General features: G+C 44.5%; 18 non-coding genes across 18 annotated transcripts; all 18 read left to right on the forward strand.

Moving 5' to 3' along the window:
• The first annotated feature begins 323 nt into the window (after nt 1-323).
• On the forward strand, nt 324-514 carry LOC141245395 (U2 spliceosomal RNA). Its single transcript, XR_012309222.1, has one exon. It is a non-coding gene; the product is annotated as a U2 spliceosomal RNA (small nuclear RNA).
• Nucleotides 515-3,367: 2,853 nt separating this feature from the next.
• Nucleotides 3,368-3,553, forward strand: LOC141245455 (U2 spliceosomal RNA). Its single transcript, XR_012309277.1, has one exon. It is a non-coding gene; the product is annotated as a U2 spliceosomal RNA (small nuclear RNA).
• Nucleotides 3,554-4,668: 1,115 nt separating this feature from the next.
• On the forward strand, nt 4,669-4,859 carry LOC141245396 (U2 spliceosomal RNA). Its single transcript, XR_012309223.1, has one exon. It is a non-coding gene; the product is annotated as a U2 spliceosomal RNA (small nuclear RNA).
• A 1,115-nt stretch (nt 4,860-5,974) lies between these two features.
• LOC141245397 (U2 spliceosomal RNA) lies at nt 5,975-6,165 on the forward strand. The gene has a single exon (XR_012309224.1). It is a non-coding gene; the product is annotated as a U2 spliceosomal RNA (small nuclear RNA).
• Nucleotides 6,166-7,280: 1,115 nt separating this feature from the next.
• Nucleotides 7,281-7,471, forward strand: LOC141245399 (U2 spliceosomal RNA). The gene has a single exon (XR_012309226.1). It is a non-coding gene; the product is annotated as a U2 spliceosomal RNA (small nuclear RNA).
• Nucleotides 7,472-8,586: 1,115 nt separating this feature from the next.
• Nucleotides 8,587-8,777, forward strand: LOC141245400 (U2 spliceosomal RNA). The gene has a single exon (XR_012309227.1). It is a non-coding gene; the product is annotated as a U2 spliceosomal RNA (small nuclear RNA).
• A 1,115-nt stretch (nt 8,778-9,892) lies between these two features.
• LOC141245401 (U2 spliceosomal RNA) lies at nt 9,893-10,083 on the forward strand. Its single transcript, XR_012309228.1, has one exon. It is a non-coding gene; the product is annotated as a U2 spliceosomal RNA (small nuclear RNA).
• Nucleotides 10,084-11,192: 1,109 nt separating this feature from the next.
• On the forward strand, nt 11,193-11,383 carry LOC141245402 (U2 spliceosomal RNA). The gene has a single exon (XR_012309229.1). It is a non-coding gene; the product is annotated as a U2 spliceosomal RNA (small nuclear RNA).
• Nucleotides 11,384-12,498: 1,115 nt separating this feature from the next.
• On the forward strand, nt 12,499-12,689 carry LOC141245403 (U2 spliceosomal RNA). Its single transcript, XR_012309230.1, has one exon. It is a non-coding gene; the product is annotated as a U2 spliceosomal RNA (small nuclear RNA).
• A 1,115-nt stretch (nt 12,690-13,804) lies between these two features.
• Nucleotides 13,805-13,995, forward strand: LOC141245404 (U2 spliceosomal RNA). Its single transcript, XR_012309231.1, has one exon. It is a non-coding gene; the product is annotated as a U2 spliceosomal RNA (small nuclear RNA).
• Nucleotides 13,996-15,110: 1,115 nt separating this feature from the next.
• On the forward strand, nt 15,111-15,301 carry LOC141245405 (U2 spliceosomal RNA). The gene has a single exon (XR_012309232.1). It is a non-coding gene; the product is annotated as a U2 spliceosomal RNA (small nuclear RNA).
• Nucleotides 15,302-16,416: 1,115 nt separating this feature from the next.
• LOC141245406 (U2 spliceosomal RNA) lies at nt 16,417-16,607 on the forward strand. Its single transcript, XR_012309233.1, has one exon. It is a non-coding gene; the product is annotated as a U2 spliceosomal RNA (small nuclear RNA).
• Nucleotides 16,608-17,722: 1,115 nt separating this feature from the next.
• LOC141245407 (U2 spliceosomal RNA) lies at nt 17,723-17,913 on the forward strand. Its single transcript, XR_012309234.1, has one exon. It is a non-coding gene; the product is annotated as a U2 spliceosomal RNA (small nuclear RNA).
• A 1,115-nt stretch (nt 17,914-19,028) lies between these two features.
• On the forward strand, nt 19,029-19,219 carry LOC141245408 (U2 spliceosomal RNA). Its single transcript, XR_012309235.1, has one exon. It is a non-coding gene; the product is annotated as a U2 spliceosomal RNA (small nuclear RNA).
• Nucleotides 19,220-20,331: 1,112 nt separating this feature from the next.
• On the forward strand, nt 20,332-20,522 carry LOC141245411 (U2 spliceosomal RNA). The gene has a single exon (XR_012309237.1). It is a non-coding gene; the product is annotated as a U2 spliceosomal RNA (small nuclear RNA).
• Nucleotides 20,523-21,637: 1,115 nt separating this feature from the next.
• On the forward strand, nt 21,638-21,828 carry LOC141245412 (U2 spliceosomal RNA). Its single transcript, XR_012309238.1, has one exon. It is a non-coding gene; the product is annotated as a U2 spliceosomal RNA (small nuclear RNA).
• Nucleotides 21,829-22,943: 1,115 nt separating this feature from the next.
• LOC141245413 (U2 spliceosomal RNA) lies at nt 22,944-23,134 on the forward strand. Its single transcript, XR_012309239.1, has one exon. It is a non-coding gene; the product is annotated as a U2 spliceosomal RNA (small nuclear RNA).
• Nucleotides 23,135-24,249: 1,115 nt separating this feature from the next.
• Nucleotides 24,250-24,440, forward strand: LOC141245438 (U2 spliceosomal RNA). The gene has a single exon (XR_012309263.1). It is a non-coding gene; the product is annotated as a U2 spliceosomal RNA (small nuclear RNA).
• Nucleotides 24,441-24,755: the final 315 nt, after the last annotated feature.

A 24,755-nucleotide genomic window follows, 5' to 3' on the forward strand; every position in this document is an offset into this window, starting at 1 on the left:
AGAGGTATGTAATCAGGAGCCCTCCTGCTAAGGGTAGACAGCTGCTCGTTCCACCCCACCCCCCGCCTTAATTGGTTCTCCTCCCTTCCAACGGTGTTGAGGCGGGTGGGAACAGCAGGGGGTGAAGGTGCTGTGTTTAAAGAGGTGGAGTTATGCAGATCTAAAACGCGTGGATTGCAGCAGCAGCAAGCCGAAAAGTGCAGGCATGTAAGGGATCTAGAGGTTGACAACATGTCTTCTTAACGGGAGTCCAGGAGCTCATCTCCACAAATGGACTTTTCAGGATCCTTGGGTGGCTCCGTAGTTTGAAACCAATTCTGGTTATCGCTTCTCGGCCTTTTGGCTAAGATCAAGTGTAGTATCTGTTCTTATCAGTTTAATATCTGATACGTCCCCTATCTGGGGACCATATATTAAATGGATTTTTAGAACAGGGAGATGGAAAAAGAGCTTGCTCTGTCCACTCCACGCATTGACCTGGTATTGCAGTATCTCCAGGACCGGTGCACCCCTTCTTTAATGCAGTTTCTAAAATCAGAAAGAATTGAATTCAATGTTTTTTGTTCATTTTGCTTGTTTGTCGGATTTTGGGATGGACTCTTTGGCTTTGCTTTTCTTCTCCTCATTGGATTTTTCATGTTCAAAGTTGCAGAAGCCAGATTACAAGCTCATTTTGGTTCAACTTCAGCAACTGTGCATTGCATTGCCATGTAATGTGATGCAATGCTATCTTTCTAGCTCTCCCTTTTTACTTCCTTTTGGATAAACAGACATATTAGGCAAGCATTTTGGAGCTTTCACCTAAATAACTACAGGTGGTGAGATAAGCTGCACAATATAATTGACCTTTCAGTATATTGTTGCACACACACCATCTATTTAGCAAATGCCCTTGTTATCAACAGCAGCCTTTTAAACTCACCTGAGCTAACAGGTATGTGCGCTGGTTACTCTGCTGCGCTTAAAATTTCTTTTTTGGTTTGCTACAATGCCTTTTCTGAAACGTTGTCTCCTTCTGCTGGAACACTGACTTCTTTCATTTAATGCCTGCAGACTATAAAAGAGAACCCAACCCAAAAAGTTTGGTTGATTAGTCTGTGGCATTCTGTTAAACTGTTGCTTATGGCGGTCTCTGTGAGCTTCTCAGCGACATTCAGCCAGCCAGGTATCCTGCCTGCAGTAGATGGAATGTGGCAATGGAACGCTGGCTGCGCGTGTCATAATAGGCTCTGAGCCTTTATATACCTGTGCACAGCAGCAGCCACCTTCAGTCTGCTGCTGGACAGCCAGCAGCAGCAGCAGCAGGAGAGGTATGTAATCAGGAGCCCTCCTGCTAAGGGTAGACAGCTGCTCGTTCCACCCCACCCCCCGCCTTAATTGGTTCTCCTCCCTTCCAACGGTGTTGAGGCGGGTGGGAACAGCAGGGGGTGAAGGTGCTGTGTTTAAAGAGGTGGAGTTATGCAGATCTAAAACGCGTGGATTGCAGCAGCAGCAAGCCGAAAAGTGCAGGCATGTAAGGGATCTAGAGGTTGACAACATGTCTTCTTAACGGGAGTCCAGGAGCTCATCTCCACAAATGGACTTTTCAGGATCCTTGGGTGGCTCCGTAGTTTGAAACCAATTCTGGTTATCGCTTCTCGGCCTTTTGGCTAAGATCAAGTGCAGTGATCTAGCGGCTGCTGCCTTGGTCTTGGCTGAGAGGTGCTCGGGGTACCCGGCTCCTTGGCCTGGGGGGATCGCTCTGTTTTTCAGCAGGGCTTCACCTCCCTGCTGCTATTAGGGAGTCGGATTAGTCCCCGGGCAACGGGAGGCGATCATCTACCTGGCACTTCGGTGTTGAAGGTTTCTATTGAGAAGAGGAGAACCTGTTTGTGAAGAAGATGTCTGCAGCATCACATGAAGGAGAGGAAGATCATGTGCCTGAATTCGCTAAGGTGCAGAATTCTATTCGTTTGGTTGTTCAGGAGAACTTTCGAGATCAAAAGGATTTTAGGTATGTGATGAGTTAAGTTCTTGTGGATCTTTTTGGTTTGAAGACAGAAGAAGTGTTGGCGATAATGGACTACCCCAGGAGGGGTGTTTATGATATAGTTTTTGTTGACAAAGTTTTTTTTGAAGGATATCTAAGGAAAATGACTGCAAGCCAGGATAAAAGAATGGAGGGGATAAGTGTAATGCCACACTTCCCCGTTAGAGATAAATGGATCATTGTTAAAATGTACTCTCCATTGGTGGACGAAGAGGATGTTCTTACATTTTTGGAGTTTTTTTGTTTGTCAGTAACACCAAAAGGGAAGATTTATAATGAATTTGGTTTTTGGACTTCGAAGTGGAAATTTTTGGTCCGTTTCAAAGAAGATGAGCAGGGGACTGTGTTGCTTCCCCCAGCTAGGTTTAAGTTGGGTAATATAAATGGTGATATTTTTTTCAGTGGTATACCCACTTTTTGTCGAGTTTGTCGTCAATACGGGCATGGAAAGGAAAATTGTTCGGGTGGTGTATGTGGTTTTTGCAAAAAAGGTGATCATGAGTCAAAGGATTGTAAAGATCGGAGGAAGTGCAACTTGTGTCAGGAAGATACGCATGTTTTTAAGAATTGCCCAAAGAGGAAAAGAAATAAAGAGAAGGAGGTAGTGGTTAAAAAGGTTTTGGTAGAGAGAAAGGAGGAAAGTGTAGAAAAGGTGTTGGTGGTAAAGGGAAAAGAAAGCAAACCTGTAGGAGTGCAGAGGGAGATGGAGAAAACAAGAGTAGATTGGGGGGATAGGGTAGAGAGTGAAATGGGAGGTGTAAGTCAGGGAACTGGCCGTGGTAAGGTTAAAAAGCAAGAAAAGAGAAAGGAACAGGAAGTGGAGGTGGCAATGGAAGAAAATATAGTTGTTTTTCAACAACCTATGTTTATAAAGAATGCAGAATATTTTAACCGGTTGTACCGTAAGTTGTATGATGAGAAACGTTTGGACTATCTTATAGAGAATGTTAGGAAAGAACTAATAAGAGATAAAAATGTTTTTTGTGTGAAATATAGAATACCAGATGGTGTATCGAAACAAGTTTTTTCAGCATCAAGGGTTGAAGATTTGTCCCTTAAGGTTCTGAGTTGGGTTGGGGTTCATGCTTTTGATAATGGTTACAAGTATTTTACTTGATGTTATTACTGTTGTTAATACAGTTATAATTTAATTTTTATTTTTTTGGTATCCATTCAGGTTCTGAAACATTTCTTTCTTTGAAAGTATTGTTGTATTTTTGTAATTTTTTTTTCTGACATTAAAAGTACCAAAACCTGATGATGATTTAAGTTGGAGTCCACGTCTTGTCTCCCTTTGGGGAGAAGAGGACTGTGGAGTGGACTTTAATTTTAACCTGAATAGGTTTTAAAAAAAAAAAAAAAAAAAAAAAATCTGTTCTTATCAGTTTAATATCTGATACGTCCCCTATCTGGGGACCATATATTAAATGGATTTTTAGAACAGGGAGATGGAAAAAGAGCTTGCTCTGTCCACTCCACGCATTGACCTGGTATTGCAGTATCTCCAGGACCGGTGCACCCCTTCTTTAATGCAGTTTCTAAAATCAGAAAGAATTGAATTCAATGTTTTTTGTTCATTTTGCTTGTTTGTCGGATTTTGGGATGGACTCTTTGGCTTTGCTTTTCTTCTCCTCATTGGATTTTTCATGTTCAAAGTTGCAGAAGCCAGATTACAAGCTCATTTTGGTTCAACTTCAGCAACTGTGCATTGCATTGCCATGTAATGTGATGCAATGCTATCTTTCTAGCTCTCCCTTTTTACTTCCTTTTGGATAAACAGACATATTAGGCAAGCATTTTGGAGCTTTCACCTAAATAACTACAGGTGGTGAGATAAGCTGCACAATATAATTGACCTTTCAGTATATTGTTGCACACACACCATCTATTTAGCAAATGCCCTTGTTATCAACAGCAGCCTTTTAAACTCACCTGAGCTAACAGGTATGTGCGCTGGTTACTCTGCTGCGCTTAAAATTTCTTTTTTGGTTTGCTACAATGCCTTTTCTGAAACGTTGTCTCCTTCTGCTGGAACACTGACTTCTTTCATTTAATGCCTGCAGACTATAAAAGAGAACCCAACCCAAAAAGTTTGGTTGATTAGTCTGTGGCATTCTGTTAAACTGTTGCTTATGGCGGTCTCTGTGAGCTTCTCAGCGACATTCAGCCAGCCAGGTATCCTGCCTGCAGTAGATGGAATGTGGCAATGGAACGCTGGCTGCGCGTGTCATAATAGGCTCTGAGCCTTTATATACCTGTGCACAGCAGCAGCCACCTTCAGTCTGCTGCTGGACAGCCAGCAGCAGCAGCAGCAGGAGAGGTATGTAATCAGGAGCCCTCCTGCTAAGGGTAGACAGCTGCTCGTTCCACCCCACCCCCCGCCTTAATTGGTTCTCCTCCCTTCCAACGGTGTTGAGGCGGGTGGGAACAGCAGGGGGTGAAGGTGCTGTGTTTAAAGAGGTGGAGTTATGCAGATCTAAAACGCGTGGATTGCAGCAGCAGCAAGCCGAAAAGTGCAGGCATGTAAGGGATCTAGAGGTTGACAACATGTCTTCTTAACGGGAGTCCAGGAGCTCATCTCCACAAATGGACTTTTCAGGATCCTTGGGTGGCTCCGTAGTTTGAAACCAATTCTGGTTATCGCTTCTCGGCCTTTTGGCTAAGATCAAGTGTAGTATCTGTTCTTATCAGTTTAATATCTGATACGTCCCCTATCTGGGGACCATATATTAAATGGATTTTTAGAACAGGGAGATGGAAAAAGAGCTTGCTCTGTCCACTCCACGCATTGACCTGGTATTGCAGTATCTCCAGGACCGGTGCACCCCTTCTTTAATGCAGTTTCTAAAATCAGAAAGAATTGAATTCAATGTTTTTTGTTCATTTTGCTTGTTTGTCGGATTTTGGGATGGACTCTTTGGCTTTGCTTTTCTTCTCCTCATTGGATTTTTCATGTTCAAAGTTGCAGAAGCCAGATTACAAGCTCATTTTGGTTCAACTTCAGCAACTGTGCATTGCATTGCCATGTAATGTGATGCAATGCTATCTTTCTAGCTCTCCCTTTTTACTTCCTTTTGGATAAACAGACATATTAGGCAAGCATTTTGGAGCTTTCACCTAAATAACTACAGGTGGTGAGATAAGCTGCACAATATAATTGACCTTTCAGTATATTGTTGCACACACACCATCTATTTAGCAAATGCCCTTGTTATCAACAGCAGCCTTTTAAACTCACCTGAGCTAACAGGTATGTGAGCTGGTTACTCTGCTGCGCTTAAAATTTCTTTTTTGGTTTGCTACAATGCCTTTTCTGAAACGTTGTCTCCTTCTGCTGGAACACTGACTTCTTTCATTTAATGCCTGCAGACTATAAAAGAGAACCCAACCCAAAAAGTTTGGTTGATTAGTCTGTGGCATTCTGTTAAACTGTTGCTTATGGCGGTCTCTGTGAGCTTCTCAGCGACATTCAGCCAGCCAGGTATCCTGCCTGCAGTAGATGGAATGTGGCAATGGAACGCTGGCTGCGCGTGTCATAATAGGCTCTGAGCCTTTATAAACCTGTGCACAGCAGCAGCCACCTTCAGTCTGCTGCTGGACAGCCAGCAGCAGCAGCAGCAGGAGAGGTATGTAATCAGGAGCCCTCCTGCTAAGGGTAGACAGCTGCTCGTTCCACCCCACCCCCCGCCTTAATTCGTTCTCCTCCCTTCCAACGGTGTTGAGGCGGGTGGGAACAGCAGGGGGTGAAGGTGCTGTGTTTAAAGAGGTGGAGTTATGCAGATCTAAAACGCGTGGATTGCAGCAGCAGCAAGCCGAAAAGTGCAGGCATGTAAGGGATCTAGAGGTTGACAACATGTCTTCTTAACGGGAGTCCAGGAGCTCATCTCCACAAATGGACTTTTCAGGATCCTTGGGTGGCTCCGTAGTTTGAAACCAATTCTGGTTATCGCTTCTCGGCCTTTTGGCTAAGATCAAGTGTAGTATCTGTTCTTATCAGTTTAATATCTGATACGTCCCCTATCTGGGGACCATATATTAAATGGATTTTTAGAACAGGGAGATGGAAAAAGAGCTTGCTCTGTCCACTCCACGCATTGACCTGGTATTGCAGTATCTCCAGGACCGGTGCACCCCTTCTTTAATGCAGTTTCTAAAATCAGAAAGAATTGAATTCAATGTTTTTTGTTCATTTTGCTTGTTTGTCGGATTTTGGGATGGACTCTTTGGCTTTGCTTTTCTTCTCCTCATTGGATTTTTCATGTTCAAAGTTGCAGAAGCCAGATTACAAGCTCATTTTGGTTCAACTTCAGCAACTGTGCATTGCATTGCCATGTAATGTGATGCAATGCTATCTTTCTAGATCTCCCTTTTTACTTCCTTTTGGATAAACAGACATATTAGGCAAGCATTTTGGAGCTTTCACCTAAATAACTACAGGTGGTGAGATAAGCTGCACAATATAATTGACCTTTCAGTATATTGTTGCACACACACCATCTATTTAGCAAATGCCCTTGTTATCAACAGCAGCCTTTTAAACTCACCTGAGCTAACAGGTATGTGCGCTGGTTACTCTGCTGCGCTTAAAATTTCTTTTTTGGTTTGCTACAATGCCTTTTCTGAAACGTTGTCTCCTTCTGCTGGAACACTGACTTCTTTCATTTAATGCCTGCAGACTATAAAAGAGAACCCAACCCAAAAAGTTTGGTTGATTAGTCTGTGGCATTCTGTTAAACTGTTGCTTATGGCGGTCTCTGTGAGCTTCTCAGCGACATTCAGCCAGCCAGGTATCCTGCCTGCAGTAGATGGAATGTGGCAATGGAACGCTGGCTGCGCGTGTCATAATAGGCTCTGAGCCTTTATATACCTGTGCACAGCAGCAGCCACCCTCAGTCTGCTGCTGGACAGCCAGCAGCAGCAGCAGCAGGAGTGGTATGTAATCAGGAGCCCTCCTGCTAAGGGTAGACAGCTGCTCGTTCCACCCCACCCCCCGCCTTAATTGGTTCTCCTCCCTTCCAACGGTGTTGAGGCGGGTGGGAACAGCAGGGGGTGAAGGTGCTGTGTTTAAAGAGGTGGAGTTATGCAGATCTAAAACGCGTGGATTGCAGCAGCAGCAAGCCGAAAAGTGCAGGCATGTAAGGGATCTAGAGGTTGACAACATGTCTTCTTAACGGGAGTCCAGGAGCTCATCTCCACAAATGGACTTTTCAGGATCCTTGGGTGGCTCCGTAGTTTGAAACCAATTCTGGTTATCGCTTCTCGGCCTTTTGGCTAAGATCAAGTGTAGTATCTGTTCTTATCAGTTTAATATCTGATACGTCCCCTATCTGGGGACCATATATTAAATGGATTTTTAGAACAGGGAGATGGAAAAAGAGCTTGCTCTGTCCACTCCACGCATTGACCTGGTATTGCAGTATCTCCAGGACCGGTGCACCCCTTCTTTAATGCAGTTTCTAAAATCAGAAAGAATTGAATTCAATGTTTTTTGTTCATTTTGCTTGTTTGTCGGATTTTGGGATGGACTCTTTGGCTTTGCTTTTCTTCTCCTCATTGGATTTTTCATGTTCAAAGTTGCAGAAGCCAGATTACAAGCTCATTTTGGTTCAACTTCAGCAACTGTGCATTGCATTGCCATGTAATGTGATGCAATGCTATCTTTCTAGCTCTCCCTTTTTACTTCCTTTTGGATAAACAGACATATTAGGCAAGCATTTTGGAGCTTTCACCTAAATAACTACAGGTGGTGAGATAAGCTGCACAATATAATTGACCTTTCAGTATATTGTTGCACACACACCATCTATTTAGCAAATACCCTTGTTATCAACAGCAGCCTTTTAAACTCACCTGAGCTAACAGGTATGTGCGCTGGTTACTCTGCTGCGCTTAAAATTTCTTTTTTGGTTTGCTACAATGCCTTTTCTGAAACGTTGTCTCCTTCTGCTGGAACACTGACTTCTTTCATTTAATGCCTGCAGACTATAAAAGAGAACCCAACCCAAAAAGTTTGGTTGATTAGTCTGTGGCATTCTGTTAAACTGTTGCTTATGGCGGTCTCTGTGAGCTTCTCAGCGACATTCAGCCAGCCAGGTATCCTGCCTGCAGTAGATGGAATGTGGCAATGGAACGCTGGCTGCGCGTGTCATAATAGGCTCTGAGCCTTTATATACCTGTGCACAGCAGCAGCCACCTTCAGTCTGCTGCTGGACAGCCAGCAGCAGCAGCAGCAGAAGAGGTATGTAATCAGGAGCCCTCCTGCTAAGGGTAGACAGCTGCTCGTTCCACCCCACCCCCCGCCTTAATTGGTTCTCCTCCCTTCCAACGGTGTTGAGGCGGGTGGGAACAGCAGGGGGTGAAGGTGCTGTGTTTAAAGAGGTGGAGTTATGCAGATCTAAAACGCGTGGATTGCAGCAGCAGCAAGCCGAAAAGTGCAGGCATGTAAGGGATCTAGAGGTTGACAACATGTCTTCTTAACGGGAGTCCAGGAGCTCATCTCCACAAATGGACTTTTCAGGATCCTTGGGTGGCTCCGTAGTTTGAAACCAATTCTGGTTATCGCTTCTCGGCCTTTTGGCTAAGATCAAGTGTAGTATCTGTTCTTATCAGTTTAATATCTGATACGTCCCCTATCTGGGGACCATATATTAAATGGATTTTTAGAACAGGGAGATGGAAAAAGAGCTTGCTCTGTCCACTCCACGCATTGACCTGGTATTGCAGTATCTCCAGGACCGGTGCACCCCTTCTTTAATGCAGTTTCTAAAATCAGAAAGAATTGAATTCAATGTTTTTTGTTCATTTTGCTTGTTTGTCGGATTTTGGGATGGACTCTTTGGCTTTGCTTTTCTTCTCCTCATTGGATTTTTCATGTTCAAAGTTGCAGAAGCCAGATTACAAGCTCATTTTGGTTCAACTTCAGCAACTGTGCATTGCATTGCCATGTAATGTGATGCAATGCTATCTTTCTAGCTCTCCCTTTTTACTTCCTTTTGGATAAACAGACATATTAGGCAAGCATTTTGGAGCTTTCACCTAAATAACTACAGGTGGTGAGATAAGCTGCACAATATAATTGACCTTTCAGTATATTGTTGCACACACACCATCTATTTAGCAAATGCCCTTGTTATCAACAGCAGCCTTTTAAACTCACCTGAGCTAACAGGTATGTGCGCTGGTTACTCTGCTGCGCTTAAAATTTCTTTTTTGGTTTGCTACAATGCCTTTTCTGAAACGTTGTCTCCTTCTGCTGGAACACTGACTTCTTTCATTTAATGCCTGCAGACTATAAAAGAGAACCCAACCCAAAAAGTTTGGTTGATTAGTCTGTGGCATTCTGTTAAACTGTTGCTTATGGCGGTCTCTGTGAGCTTCTCAGCGACATTCAGCCAGCCAGGTATCCTGCCTGCAGTAGATGGAATGTGGCAATGGAACGCTGGCTGCGCATGTCATAATAGGCTCTGAGCCTTTATATACCTGTGCACAGCAGCAGCCACCTTCAGTCTGCTGCTGGACAGCCAGCAGCAGCAGCAGCAGGAGAGGTATGTAATCAGGAGCCCTCCTGCTAAGGGTAGACAGCTGCTCGTTCCACCCCACCCCCCGCCTTAATTGGTTCTCCTCCCTTCCAACGGTGTTGAGGCGGGTGGGAACAGCAGGGGGTGAAGGTGCTGTGTTTAAAGAGGTGGAGTTATGCAGATCTAAAACGCGTGGATTGCAGCAGCAGCAAGCCGAAAAGTGCAGGCATGTAAGGGATCTAGAGGTTGACAACATGTCTTCTTAACGGGAGTCCAGGAGCTCATCTCCACAAATGGACTTTTCAGGATCCTTGGGTGGCTCCGTAGTTTGAAACCAATTCTGGTTATCGCTTCTCGGCCTTTTGGCTAAGATCAAGTGTAGTATCTGTTCTTATCAGTTTAATATCTGATACGTCCCCTATCTGGGGACCATATATTAAATGGATTTTTAGAACAGGGAGATGGAAAAAGAGCTTGCTCTGTCCACTCCACGCATTGACCTGGTATTGCAGTATCTCCAGGACCGGTGCACCCCTTCTTTAATGCAGTTTCTAAAATCAGAAAGAATTGAATTCAATGTTTTTTGTTCATTTTGCTTGTTTGTCGGATTTTGGGATGGACTCTTTGGCTTTGCTTTTCTTCTCCTCATTGGATTTTTCATGTTCAAAGTTGCAGAAGCCAGATTACAAGCTCATTTTGGTTCAACTTCAGCAACTGTGCATTGCATTGCCATGTAATGTGATGCAATGCTATCTTTCTAGCTCTCCCTTTTTACTTCCTTTTGGATAAACAGACATATTAGGCAAGCATTTTGGAGCTTTCACCTAAATAACTACAGGTGGTGAGATAAGCTGCACAATATAATTGACCTTTCAGTATATTGTTGCACACACACCATCTATTTAGCAAATACCCTTGTTATCAACAGCAGCCTTTTAAACTCACCTGAGCTAACAGGTATGTGCGCTGGTTACTCTGCTGCGCTTAAAATTTCTTTTTTGGTTTGCTACAATGCCTTTTCTGAAACGTTGTCTCCTTCTGCTGGAACACTGACTTCTTTCATTTAATGCCTGCAGACTATAAAAGAGAACCCAACCCAAAAAGTTTGGTTGATTAGTCTGTGGCATTCTGTTAAACTGTTGCTTATGGCGGTCTCTGTGAGCTTCTCAGCGACATTCAGCCAGCCAGGTATCCTGCCTGCAGTAGATGGAATGTGGCAATGGAACGCTGGCTGCGCGTGTCATAATAGGCTCTGAGCCTTTATATACCTGTGCACAGCAGCAGCCACCTTCAGTCTGCTGCTGGACAGCCAGCAGCAGCAGGAGAGGTATGTAATCAGGAGCCCTCCTGCTAAGGGTAGACAGCTGCTCGTTCCACCCCACCCCCCGCCTTAATTGGTTCTCCTCCCTTCCAACGGTGTTGAGGCGGGTGGGAACAGCAGGGGGTGAAGGTGCTGTGTTTAAAGAGGTGGAGTTATGCAGATCTAAAACGCGTGGATTGCAGCAGCAGCAAGCCGAAAAGTGCAGGCATGTAAGGGATCTAGAGGTTGACAACATGTCTTCTTAACGGGAGTCCAGGAGCTCATCTCCACAAATGGACTTTTCAGGATCCTTGGGTGGCTCCGTAGTTTGAAACCAATTCTGGTTATCGCTTCTCGGCCTTTTGGCTAAGATCAAGTGTAGTATCTGTTCTTATCAGTTTAATATCTGATACGTCCCCTATCTGGGGACCATATATTAAATGGATTTTTAGAACAGGGAGATGGAAAAAGAGCTTGCTCTGTCCACTCCACGCATTGACCTGGTATTGCAGTATCTCCAGGACCGGTGCACCCCTTCTTTAATGCAGTTTCTAAAATCAGAAAGAATTGAATTCAATGTTTTTTGTTCATTTTGCTTGTTTGTCGGATTTTGGGATGGACTCTTTGGCTTTGCTTTTCTTCTCCTCATTGGATTTTTCGTGTTCAAAGTTGCAGAAGCCAGATTACAAGCTCATTTTGGTTCAACTTCAGCAACTGTGCATTGCATTGCCATGTAATGTGATGCAATGCTATCTTTCTAGCTCTCCCTTTTTACTTCCTTTTGGATAAACAGACATATTAGGCAAGCATTTTGGAGCTTTCACCTAAATAACTACAGGTGGTGAGATAAGCTGCACAATATAATTGACCTTTCAGTATATTGTTGCACACACACCATCTATTTAGCAAATGCCCTTGTTATCAACAGCAGCCTTTTAAACTCACCTGAGCTAACAGGTATGTGCGCTGGTTACTCTGCTGCGCTTAAAATTTCTTTTTTGGTTTGCTACAATGCCTTTTCTGAAACGTTGTCTCCTTCTGCTGGAACACTGACTTCTTTCATTTAATGCCTGCAGACTATAAAAGAGAACCCAACCCAAAAAGTTTGGTTGATTAGTCTGTGGCATTCTGTTAAACTGTTGCTTATGGCGGTCTCTGTGAGCTTCTCAGCGACATTCAGCCAGCCAGGTATCCTGCCTGCAGTAGATGGAATGTGGCAATGGAACGCTGGCTGCGCGTGTCATAATAGGCTCTGAGCCTTTATATACCTGTGCACAGCAGCAGCCACCTTCAGTCTGCTGCTGGACAGCCAGCAGCAGCAGCAGCAGGAGAGGTATGTAATCAGGAGCCCTCCTGCTAAGGGTAGACAGCTGCTCGTTCCACCCCACCCCCCGCCTTAATTGGTTCTCCTCCCTTCCAACGGTGTTGAGGCGGGTGGGAACAGCAGGGGGTGAAGGTGCTGTGTTTAAAGAGGTGGAGTTATGCAGATCTAAAACGCGTGGATTGCAGCAGCAGCAAGCCGAAAAGTGCAGGCATGTAAGGGATCTAGAGGTTGACAACATGTCTTCTTAACGGGAGTCCAGGAGCTCATCTCCACAAATGGACTTTTCAGGATCCTTGGGTGGCTCCGTAGTTTGAAACCAATTCTGGTTATCGCTTCTCGGCCTTTTGGCTAAGATCAAGTGTAGTATCTGTTCTTATCAGTTTAATATCTGATACGTCCCCTATCTGGGGACCATATATTAAATGGATTTTTAGAACAGGGAGATGGAAAAAGAGCTTGCTCTGTCCACTCCACGCATTGACCTGGTATTGCAGTATCTCCAGGACCGGTGCACCCCTTCTTTAATGCAGTTTCTAAAATCAGAAAGAATTGAATTCAATGTTTTTTGTTCATTTTGCTTGTTTGTCGGATTTTGGGATGGACTCTTTGGCTTTGCTTTTCTTCTCCTCATTGGATTTTTCATGTTCAAAGTTGCAGAAGCCAGATTACAAGCTCATTTTGGTTCAACTTCAGCAACTGTGCATTGCATTGCCATGTAATGTGATGCAATGCTATCTTTCTAGCTCTCCCTTTTTACTTCCTTTTGGATAAACAGACATATTAGGCAAGCATTTTGGAGCTTTCACCTAAATAACTACAGGTGGTGAGATAAGCTGCACAATATAATTGACCTTTCAGTATATTGTTGCACACACACCATCTATTTAGCAAATGCCCTTGTTATCAACAGCAGCCTTTTAAACTCACCTGAGCTAACAGGTATGTGCGCTGGTTACTCTGCTGCGCTTAAAATTTCTTTTTTGGTTTGCTACAATGCCTTTTCTGAAACGTTGTCTCCTTCTGCTGGAACACTGACTTCTTTCATTTAATGCCTGCAGACTATAAAAGAGAACCCAACCCAAAAAGTTTGGTTGATTAGTCTGTGGCATTCTGTTAAACTGTTGCTTATGGCGGTCTCTGTGAGCTTCTCAGCGACATTCAGCCAGCCAGGTATCCTGCCTGCAGTAGATGGAATGTGGCAATGGAACGCTGGCTGCGCGTGTCATAATAGGCTCTGAGCCTTTATATACCTGTGCACAGCAGCAGCCACCTTCAGTCTGCTGCTGGACAGCCAGCAGCAGCAGCAGCAGGAGAGGTATGTAATCAGGAGCCCTCCTGCTAAGGGTAGACAGCTGCTCGCTCCACCCCACCCCCCGCCTTAATTGGTTCTCCTCCCTTCCAACGGTGTTGAGGCGGGTGGGAACAGCAGGGGGTGAAGGTGCTGTGTTTAAAGAGGTGGAGTTATGCAGATCTAAAACGCGTGGATTGCAGCAGCAGCAAGCCGAAAAGTGCAGGCATGTAAGGGATCTAGAGGTTGACAACATGTCTTCTTAACGGGAGTCCAGGAGCTCATCTCCACAAATGGACTTTTCAGGATCCTTGGGTGGCTCCGTAGTTTGAAACCAATTCTGGTTATCGCTTCTCGGCCTTTTGGCTAAGATCAAGTGTAGTATCTGTTCTTATCAGTTTAATATCTGATACGTCCCCTATCTGGGGACCATATATTAAATGGATTTTTAGAACAGGGAGATGGAAAAAGAGCTTGCTCTGTCCACTCCACGCATTGACCTGGTATTGCAGTATCTCCAGGACCGGTGCACCCCTTCTTTAATGCAGTTTCTAAAATCAGAAAGAATTGAATTCAATGTTTTTTGTTCATTTTGCTTGTTTGTCGGATTTTGGGATGGACTCTTTGGCTTTGCTTTTCTTCTCCTCATTGGATTTTTCATGTTCAAAGTTGCAGAAGCCAGATTACAAGCTCATTTTGGTTCAACTTCAGCAACTGTGCATTGCATTGCCATGTAATGTGATGCAATGCTATCTTTCTAGCTCTCCCTTTTTACTTCCTTTTGGATAAACAGACATATTAGGCAAGCATTTTGGAGCTTTCACCTAAATAACTACAGGTGGTGAGATAAGCTGCACAATATAATTGACCTTTCAGTATATTGTTGCACACACACCATCTATTTAGCAAATGCCCTTGTTATCAACAGCAGCCTTTTAAACTCACCTGAGCTAACAGGTATGTGCGCTGGTTACTCTGCTGCGCTTAAAATTTCTTTTTTGGTTTGCTACAATGCCTTTTCTGAAACGTTGTCTCCTTCTGCTGGAACCCTGACTTCTTTCATTTAATGCCTGCAGACTATAAAAGAGAACCCAACCCAAAAAGTTTGGTTGATTAGTCTGTGGCATTCTGTTAAACTGTTGCTTATGGCGGTCTCTGTGAGCTTCTCAGCGACATTCAGCCAGCCAGGTATCCTGCCTGCAGTAGATGGAATGTGGCAATGGAACGCTGGCTGCGCGTGTCATAATAGGCTCTGAGCCTTTATATACCTGTGCACAGCAGCAGCCACCTTCAGTCTGCTGCTGGACAGCCAGCAGCAGCAGCAGCAGGAGAGGTATGTAATCAGGAGCCCTCCTGCTAAGGGTAGACAGCTGCTCGTTCCACCCCACCCCCCGCCTTAATTGGTTCTCCTCCCTTCCAACGGTGTTGAGGCGGGTGGGAACAGCAGGGGGTGAAGGTGCTGTGTTTAAAGAGGTGGAGTTATGCAGATCTAAAACGCGTGGATTGCAGCAGCAGCAAGCCGAAAAGTGCAGGCATGTAAGGGATCTAGAGGTTGACAACATGTCTTCTTAACGGGAGTCCAGGAGCTCATCTCCACAAATGGACTTTTCAGGATCCTTGGGTGGCTCCGTAGTTTGAAACCAATTCTGGTTATCGCTTCTCGGCCTTTTGGCTAAGATCAAGTGTAGTATCTGTTCTTATCAGTTTAATATCTGATACGTCCCCTATCTGGGGACCATATATTAAATGGATTTTTAGAACAGGGAGATGGAAAAAGAGCTTGCTCTGTCCACTCCACGCATTGACCTGGTATTGCAGTATCTCCAGGACCGGTGCACCCCTTCTTTAATGCAGTTTCTAAAATCAGAAAGAATTGAATTCAATGTTTTTTGTTCATTTTGCTTGTTTGTCGGATTTTGGGATGGACTCTTTGGCTTTGCTTTTCTTCTCCTCATTGGATTTTTCATGTTCAAAGTTGCAGAAGCCAGATTACAAGCTCATTTTGGTTCAACTTCAGCAACTGTGCATTGCATTGCCATGTAATGTGATGCAATGCTATCTTTCTAGCTCTCCCTTTTTACTTCCTTTTGGATAAACAGACATATTAGGCAAGCATTTTGGAGCTTTCACCTAAATAACTACAGGTGGTGAGATAAGCTGCACAATATAATTGACCTTTCAGTATATTGTTGCACACACACCATCTATTTAGCAAATACCCTTGTTATCAACAGCAGCCTTTTAAACTCACCTGAGCTAACAGGTATGTGCGCTGGTTACTCTGCTGCGCTTAAAATTTCTTTTTTGGTTTGCTACAATGCCTTTTCTGAAACGTTGTCTCCTTCTGCTGGAACACTGACTTCTTTCATTTAATGCCTGCAGACTATAAAAGAGAACCCAACCCAAAAAGTTTGGTTGATTAGTCTGTGGCATTCTGTTAAACTGTTGCTTATGGCGGTCTCTGTGAGCTTCTCAGCGACATTCAGCCAGCCAGGTATCCTGCCTGCAGTAGATGGAATGTGGCAATGGAACGCTGGCTGCGCGTGTCATAATAGGCTCTGAGCCTTTATATACCTGTGCACAGCAGCAGCCACCTTCAGTCTGCTGCTGGACAGCCAGCAGCAGCAGCAGCAGGAGAGGTATGTAATCAGGAGCCCTCCTGCTAAGGGTAGACAGCTGCTCGTTCCACCCCACCCCCCGCCTTAATTGGTTCTCCTCCCTTCCAACGGTGTTGAGGCGGGTGGGAACAGCAGGGGGTGAAGGTGCTGTGTTTAAAGAGGTGGAGTTATGCAGATCTAAAACGCGTGGATTGCAGCAGCAGCAAGCCGAAAAGTGCAGGCATGTAAGGGATCTAGAGGTTGACAACATGTCTTCTTAACGGGAGTCCAGGAGCTCATCTCCACAAATGGACTTTTCAGGATCCTTGGGTGGCTCCGTAGTTTGAAACCAATTCTGGTTATCGCTTCTCGGCCTTTTGGCTAAGATCAAGTGTAGTATCTGTTCTTATCAGTTTAATATCTGATACGTCCCCTATCTGGGGACCATATATTAAATGGATTTTTAGAACAGGGAGATGGAAAAAGAGCTTGCTCTGTCCACTCCACGCATTGACCTGGTATTGCAGTATCTCCAGGACCGGTGCACCCCTTCTTTAATGCAGTTTCTAAAATCAGAAAGAATTGAATTCAATGTTTTTTGTTCATTTTGCTTGTTTGTCGGATTTTGGGATGGACTCTTTGGCTTTGCTTTTCTTCTCCTCATTGGATTTTTCGTGTTCAAAGTTGCAGAAGCCAGATTACAAGCTCATTTTGGTTCAACTTCAGCAACTGTGCATTGCATTGCCATGTAATGTGATGCAATGCTATCTTTCTAGCTCTCCCTTTTTACTTCCTTTTGGATAAACAGACATATTAGGCAAGCATTTTGGAGCTTTCACCTAAATAACTACAGGTGGTGAGATAAGCTGCACAATATAATTGACCTTTCAGTATATTGTTGCACACACACCATCTATTTAGCAAATGCCCTTGTTATCAACAGCAGCCTTTTAAACTCACCTGAGCTAACAGGTATGTGCGCTGGTTACTCTGCTGCGCTTAAAATTTCTTTTTTGGTTTGCTACAATGCCTTTTCTGAAACGTTGTCTCCTTCTGCTGGAACACTGACTTCTTTCATTTAATGCCTGCAGACTATAAAAGAGAACCCAACCCAAAAAGTTTGGTTGATTAGTCTGTGGCATTCTGTTAAACTGTTGCTTATGGCGGTCTCTGTGAGCTTCTCAGCGACATTCAGCCAGCCAGGTATCCTGCCTGCAGTAGATGGAATGTGGCAATGGAACGCTGGCTGCGCGTGTCATAATAGGCTCTGAGCCTTTATATACCTGTGCACAGCAGCAGCCACCTTCAGTCTGCTGCTGGACAGCCAGCAGCAGCAGCAGCAGGAGAGGTATGTAATCAGGAGCCCTCCTGCTAAGGGTAGACAGCTGCTCGTTCCACCCCACCCCCCGCCTTAATTGGTTCTCCTCCCTTCCAACGGTGTTGAGGCGGGTGGGAACAGCAGGGGGTGAAGGTGCTGTGTTTAAAGAGGTGGAGTTATGCAGATCTAAAACGCGTGGATTGCAGCAGCAGCAAGCCGAAAAGTGCAGGCATGTAAGGGATCTAGAGGTTGACAACATGTCTTCTTAACGGGAGTCCAGGAGCTCATCTCCACAAATGGACTTTTCAGGATCCTTGGGTGGCTCCGTAGTTTGAAACCAATTCTGGTTATCGCTTCTCGGCCTTTTGGCTAAGATCAAGTGTAGTATCTGTTCTTATCAGTTTAATATCTGATACGTCCCCTATCTGGGGACCATATATTAAATGGATTTTTAGAACAGGGAGATGGAAAAAGAGCTTGCTCTGTCCACTCCACGCATTGACCTGGTATTGCAGTATCTCCAGGACCGGTGCACCCCTTCTTTAATGCAGTTTCTAAAATCAGAAAGAATTGAATTCAATGTTTTTTGTTCATTTTGCTTGTTTGTCGGATTTTGGGATGGACTCTTTGGCTTTGCTTTTCTTCTCCTCATTGGATTTTTCATGTTCAAAGTTGCAGAAGCCAGATTACAAGCTCATTTTGGTTCAACTTCAGCAACTGTGCATTGCATTGCCATGTAATGTGATGCAATGCTATCTTTCTAGCTCTCCCTTTTTACTTCCTTTTGGATAAACAGACATATTAGGCAAGCATTTTGGAGCTTTCACCTAAATAACTACAGGTGGTGAGATAAGCTGCACAATATAATTGACCTTTCAGTATATTGTTGCACACACACCATCTATTTAGCAAATGCCCTTGTTATCAACAGCAGCCTTTTAAACTCACCTGAGCTAACAGGTATGTGCGCTGGTTACTCTGCTGCGCTTAAAATTTCTTTTTTGGTTTGCTACAATGCCTTTTCTGAAACGTTGTCTCCTTCTGCTGGAACACTGACTTCTTTCATTTAATGCCTGCAGACTATAAAAGAGAACCCAACCCAAAAAGTTTGGTTGATTAGTCTGTGGCATTCTGTTAAACTGTTGCTTATGGCGGTCTCTGTGAGCTTCTCAGCGACATTCAGCCAGCCAGGTATCCTGCCTGCAGTAGATGGAATGTGGCAATGGAACGCTGGCTGCGCGTGTCATAATAGGCTCTGAGCCTTTATATACCTGTGCACAGCAGCAGCCACCTTCAGTCTGCTGCTGGACAGCCAGCAGCAGCAGCAGCAGGAGAGGTATGTAATCAGGAGCCCTCCTGCTAAGGGTAGACAGCTGCTCGCTCCACCCCACCCCCCGCCTTAATTGGTTCTCCTCCCTTCCAACGGTGTTGAGGCGGGTGGGAACAGCAGGGGGTGAAGGTGCTGTGTTTAAAGAGGTGGAGTTATGCAGATCTAAAACGCGTGGATTGCAGCAGCAGCAAGCCGAAAAGTGCAGGCATGTAAGGGATCTAGAGGTTGACAACATGTCTTCTTAACGGGAGTCCAGGAGCTCATCTCCACAAATGGACTTTTCAGGATCCTTGGGTGGCTCCGTAGTTTGAAACCAATTCTGGTTATCGCTTCTCGGCCTTTTGGCTAAGATCAAGTGTAGTATCTGTTCTTATCAGTTTAATATCTGATACGTCCCCTATCTGGGGACCATATATTAAATGGATTTTTAGAACAGGGAGATGGAAAAAGAGCTTGCTCTGTCCACTCCACGCATTGACCTGGTATTGCAGTATCTCCAGGACCGGTGCACCCCTTCTTTAATGCAGTTTCTAAAATCAGAAAGAATTGAATTCAATGTTTTTTGTTCATTTTGCTTGTTTGTCGGATTTTGGGATGGACTCTTTGGCTTTGCTTTTCTTCTCCTCATTGGATTTTTCATGTTCAAAGTTGCAGAAGCCAGATTACAAGCTCATTTTGGTTCAACTTCAGCAACTGTGCATTGCATTGCCATGTAATGTGATGCAATGCTATCTTTCTAGCTCTCCCTTTTTACTTCCTTTTGGATAAACAGACATATTAGGCAAGCATTTTGGAGCTTTCACCTAAATAACTACAGGTGGTGAGATAAGCTGCACAATATAATTGACCTTTCAGTATATTGTTGCACACACACCATCTATTTAGCAAATGCCCTTGTTATCAACAGCAGCCTTTTAAACTCACCTGAGCTAACAGGTATGTGCGCTGGTTACTCTGCTGCGCTTAAAATTTCTTTTTTGGTTTGCTACAATGCCTTTTCTGAAACGTTGTCTCCTTCTGCTGGAACCCTGACTTCTTTCATTTAATGCCTGCAGACTATAAAAGAGAACCCAACCCAAAAAGTTTGGTTGATTAGTCTGTGGCATTCTGTTAAACTGTTGCTTATGGCGGTCTCTGTGAGCTTCTCAGCGACATTCAGCCAGCCAGGTATCCTGCCTGCAGTAGATGGAATGTGGCAATGGAACGCTGGCTGCGCGTGTCATAATAGGCTCTGAGCCTTTATATACCTGTGCACAGCAGCAGCCACCTTCAGTCTGCTGCTGGACAGCCAGCAGCAGCAGCAGGAGAGGTATGTAATCAGGAGCCCTCCTGCTAAGGGTAGACAGCTGCTCGTTCCACCCCACCCCCCGCCTTAATTGGTTCTCCTCCCTTCCAACGGTGTTGAGGCGGGTGGGAACAGCAGGGGGTGAAGGTGCTGTGTTTAAAGAGGTGGAGTTATGCAGATCTAAAACGCGTGGATTGCAGCAGCAGCAAGCCGAAAAGTGCAGGCATGTAAGGGATCTAGAGGTTGACAACATGTCTTCTTAACGGGAGTCCAGGAGCTCATCTCCACAAATGGACTTTTCAGGATCCTTGGGTGGCTCCGTAGTTTGAAACCAATTCTGGTTATCGCTTCTCGGCCTTTTGGCTAAGATCAAGTGTAGTATCTGTTCTTATCAGTTTAATATCTGATACGTCCCCTATCTGGGGACCATATATTAAATGGATTTTTAGAACAGGGAGATGGAAAAAGAGCTTGCTCTGTCCACTCCACGCATTGACCTGGTATTGCAGTATCTCCAGGACCGGTGCACCCCTTCTTTAATGCAGTTTCTAAAATCAGAAAGAATTGAATTCAATGTTTTTTGTTCATTTTGCTTGTTTGTCGGATTTTGGGATGGACTCTTTGGCTTTGCTTTTCTTCTCCTCATTGGATTTTTCATGTTCAAAGTTGCAGAAGCCAGATTACAAGCTCATTTTGGTTCAACTTCAGCAACTGTGCATTGCATTGCCATGTAATGTGATGCAATGCTATCTTTCTAGCTCTCCCTTTTTACTTCCTTTTGGATAAACAGACATATTAGGCAAGCATTTTGGAGCTTTCACCTAAATAACTACAGGTGGTGAGATAAGCTGCACAATATAATTGACCTTTCAGTATATTGTTGCACACACACCATCTATTTAGCAAATGCCCTTGTTATCAACAGCAGCCTTTTAAACTCACCTGAGCTAACAGGTATGTGCGCTGGTTACTCTGCTGCGCTTAAAATTTCTTTTTTGGTTTGCTACAATGCCTTTTCTGAAACGTTGTCTCCTTCTGCTGGAACACTGACTTCTTTCATTTAATGCCTGCAGACTATAAAAGAGAACCCAACCCAAAAAGTTTGGTTGATTAGTCTGTGGCATTCTGTTAAACTGTTGCTTATGGCGGTCTCTGTGAGCTTCTCAGCGACATTCAGCCAGCCAGGTATCCTGCCTGCAGTAGATGGAATGTGGCAATGGAACGCTGGCTGCGCGTGTCATAATAGGCTCTGAGCCTTTATATACCTGTGCACAGCAGCAGCCACCTTCAGTCTGCTGCTGGACAGCCAGCAGCAGCAGCAGCAGGAGAGGTATGTAATCAGGAGCCCTCCTGCTAAGGGTAGACAGCTGCTCGTTCCACCCCACCCCCCGCCTTAATTGGTTCTCCTCCCTTCCAACGGTGTTGAGGCGGGTGGGAACAGCAGGGGGTGAAGGTGCTGTGTTTAAAGAGGTGGAGTTATGCAGATCTAAAACGCGTGGATTGCAGCAGCAGCAAGCCGAAAAGTGCAGGCATGTAAGGGATCTAGAGGTTGACAACATGTCTTCTTAACGGGAGTCCAGGAGCTCATCTCCACAAATGGACTTTTCAGGATCCTTGGGTGGCTCCGTAGTTTGAAACCAATTCTGGTTATCGCTTCTCGGCCTTTTGGCTAAGATCAAGTGTAGTATCTGTTCTTATCAGTTTAATATCTGATACGTCCCCTATCTGGGGACCATATATTAAATGGATTTTTAGAACAGGGAGATGGAAAAAGAGCTTGCTCTGTCCACTCCACGCATTGACCTGGTATTGCAGTATCTCCAGGACCGGTGCACCCCTTCTTTAATGCAGTTTCTAAAATCAGAAAGAATTGAATTCAATGTTTTTTGTTCATTTTGCTTGTTTGTCGGATTTTGGGATGGACTCTTTGGCTTTGCTTTTCTTCTCCTCATTGGATTTTTCATGTTCAAAGTTGCAGAAGCCAGATTACAAGCTCATTTTGGTTCAACTTCAGCAACTGTGCATTGCATTGCCATGTAATGTGATGCAATGCTATCTTTCTAGCTCTCCCTTTTTACTTCCTTTTGGATAAACAGACATATTAGGCAAGCATTTTGGAGCTTTCACCTAAATAACTACAGGTGGTGAGATAAGCTGCACAATATAATTGACCTTTCAGTATATTGTTGCACACACACCATCTATTTAGCAAATGCCCTTGTTATCAACAGCAGCCTTTTAAACTCACCTGAGCTAACAGGTATGTGCGCTGGTTACTCTGCTGCGCTTAAAATTTCTTTTTTGGTTTGCTACAATGCCTTTTCTGAAACGTTGTCTCCTTCTGCTGGAACACTGACTTCTTTCATTTAATGCCTGCAGACTATAAAAGAGAACCCAACCCAAAAAGTTTGGTTGATTAGTCTGTGGCATTCTGTTAAACTGTTGCTTATGGCGGTCTCTGTGAGCTTCTCAGCGACATTCAGCCAGCCAGGTATCCTGCCTGCAGTAGATGGAATGTGGCAATGGAACGCTGGCTGCGCGTGTCATAATAGGCTCTGAGCCTTTATATACCTGTGCACAGCAGCAGCCACCTTCAGTCTGCTGCTGGACAGCCAGCAGCAGCAGCAGCAGGAGAGGTATGTAATCAGGAGCCCTCCTGCTAAGGGTAGACAGCTGCTCGTTCCACCCCACCCCCCGCCTTAATTGGTTCTCCTCCCTTCCAACGGTGTTGAGGCGGGTGGGAACAGCAGGGGGTGAAGGTGCTGTGTTTAAAGAGGTGGAGTTATGCAGATCTAAAACGCGTGGATTGCAGCAGCAGCAAGCCGAAAAGTGCAGGCATGTAAGGGATCTAGAGGTTGACAACATGTCTTCTTAACGGGAGTCCAGGAGCTCATCTCCACAAATGGACTTTTCAGGATCCTTGGGTGGCTCCGTAGTTTGAAACCAATTCTGGTTATCGCTTCTCGGCCTTTTGGCTAAGATCAAGTGTAGTATCTGTTCTTATCAGTTTAATATCTGATACGTCCCCTATCTGGGGACCATATATTAAATGGATTTTTAGAACAGGGAGATGGAAAAAGAGCTTGCTCTGTCCACTCCACGCATTGACCTGGTATTGCAGTATCTCCAGGACCGGTGCACCCCTTCTTTAATGCAGTTTCTAAAATCAGAAAGAATTGAATTCAATGTTTTTTGTTCATTTTGCTTGTTTGTTGGATTTTGGGATGGACTCTTTGGCTTTGCTTTTCTTCTCCTCATTGGATTTTTCATGTTCAAAGTTGCAGAAGCCAGATTACAAGCTCATTTTGGTTCAACTTCAGCAACTGTGCATTGCATTGCCATGTAATGTGATGCAATGCTATCTTTCTAGCTCTCCCTTTTTACTTCCTTTTGGATAAACAGACATATTAGGCAAGCATTTTGGAGCTTTCACCTAAATAACTACAGGTGGTGAGATAAGCTGCACAATATAATTGACCTTTCAGTATATTGTTGCACACACACCATCTATTTAGCAAATGCCCTTGTTATCAACAGCAGCCTTTTAAACTCACCTGAGCTAACAGGTATGTGCGCTGGTTACTCTGCTGCGCTTAAAATTTCTTTTTTGGTTTGCTACAATGCCTTTTCTGAAACGTTGTCTCCTTCTGCTGGAACACTGACTTCTTTCACTTAATGCCTGCAGACTATAAAAGAGAACCCAACCCAAAAAGTTTGGTTGATTAGTCTGTGGCATTCTGTTAAACTGTTGCTTATGGCGGTCTCTGTGAGCTTCTCAGCGACATTCAGCCAGCCAGGTATCCTGCCTGCAGTAGATGGAATGTGGCAATGGAACGCTGGCTGCGCGTGTCATAATAGGCTCTGAGCCTTTATATACCTGTGCACAGCAGCAGCCACCTTCAGTCTGCTGCTGGACAGCCAGCAGCAGCAGCAGCAGGAGAGGTATGTAATCAGGAGCCCTCCTGCTAAGGGTAGACAGCTGCTCGTTCCACCCCACCCCCCGCCTTAATTGGTTCTCCTCCCTTCCAATGGTGTTGAGGCGGGTGGGAACAGCAGGGGGTGAAGGTGCTGTGTTTAAAGAGGTGGAGTTATGCAGATCTAAAACGCGTGGATTGCAGCAGCAGCAAGCCGAAAAGTGCAGGCATGTAAGGGATCTAGAGGTTGACAACATGTCTTCTTAACGGGAGTCCAGGAGCTCATCTCCACAAATGGACTTTTCAGGATCCTTGGGTGGCTCCGTAGTTTGAAACCAATTCTGGTTATCGCTTCTCGGCCTTTTGGCTAAGATCAAGTGTAGTATCTGTTCTTATCAGTTTAATATCTGATACGTCCCCTATCTGGGGACCATATATTAAATGGATTTTTAGAACAGGGAGATGGAAAAAGAGCTTGCTCTGTCCACTCCACGCATTGACTTGGTATTGCAGTATCTCCAGGACCGGTGCACCACTTCTTTAATGCAGTTTCTAAAATCAGAAAGAATTGAATTCAATGTTTTTTGTTCATTTTGCTTGTTTGTCGGATTTTGGGATGGACTCTTTGGCTTTGCTTTTCTTCTCCTCATTGGATTTTTCATGTTCAAAGTTGCAGAAGCCAGATTACAAGCTCATTTTGGTTCAACTTCAGCAACTGTGCATTGCATTGCCATGTAATGTGATGCAATGCTATCTTTCTAGCTCTCCCTTTTTACTTCCTTTTGGATAAACAGACATATTAGGCAAGCATTTTGGAGCTTTCACCTAAATAACTACAGGTGGTGAGATAAGC

The sequence above is a fragment of the Phyllobates terribilis genome, unplaced genomic scaffold (assembly GCF_046119375.1).
Source record: "Phyllobates terribilis strain yellow unplaced genomic scaffold, ASM4611937v1 Scaffold_1861__1_contigs__length_200102, whole genome shotgun sequence".
NCBI lineage: Eukaryota > Metazoa > Chordata > Amphibia > Anura > Dendrobatidae > Phyllobates > Phyllobates terribilis.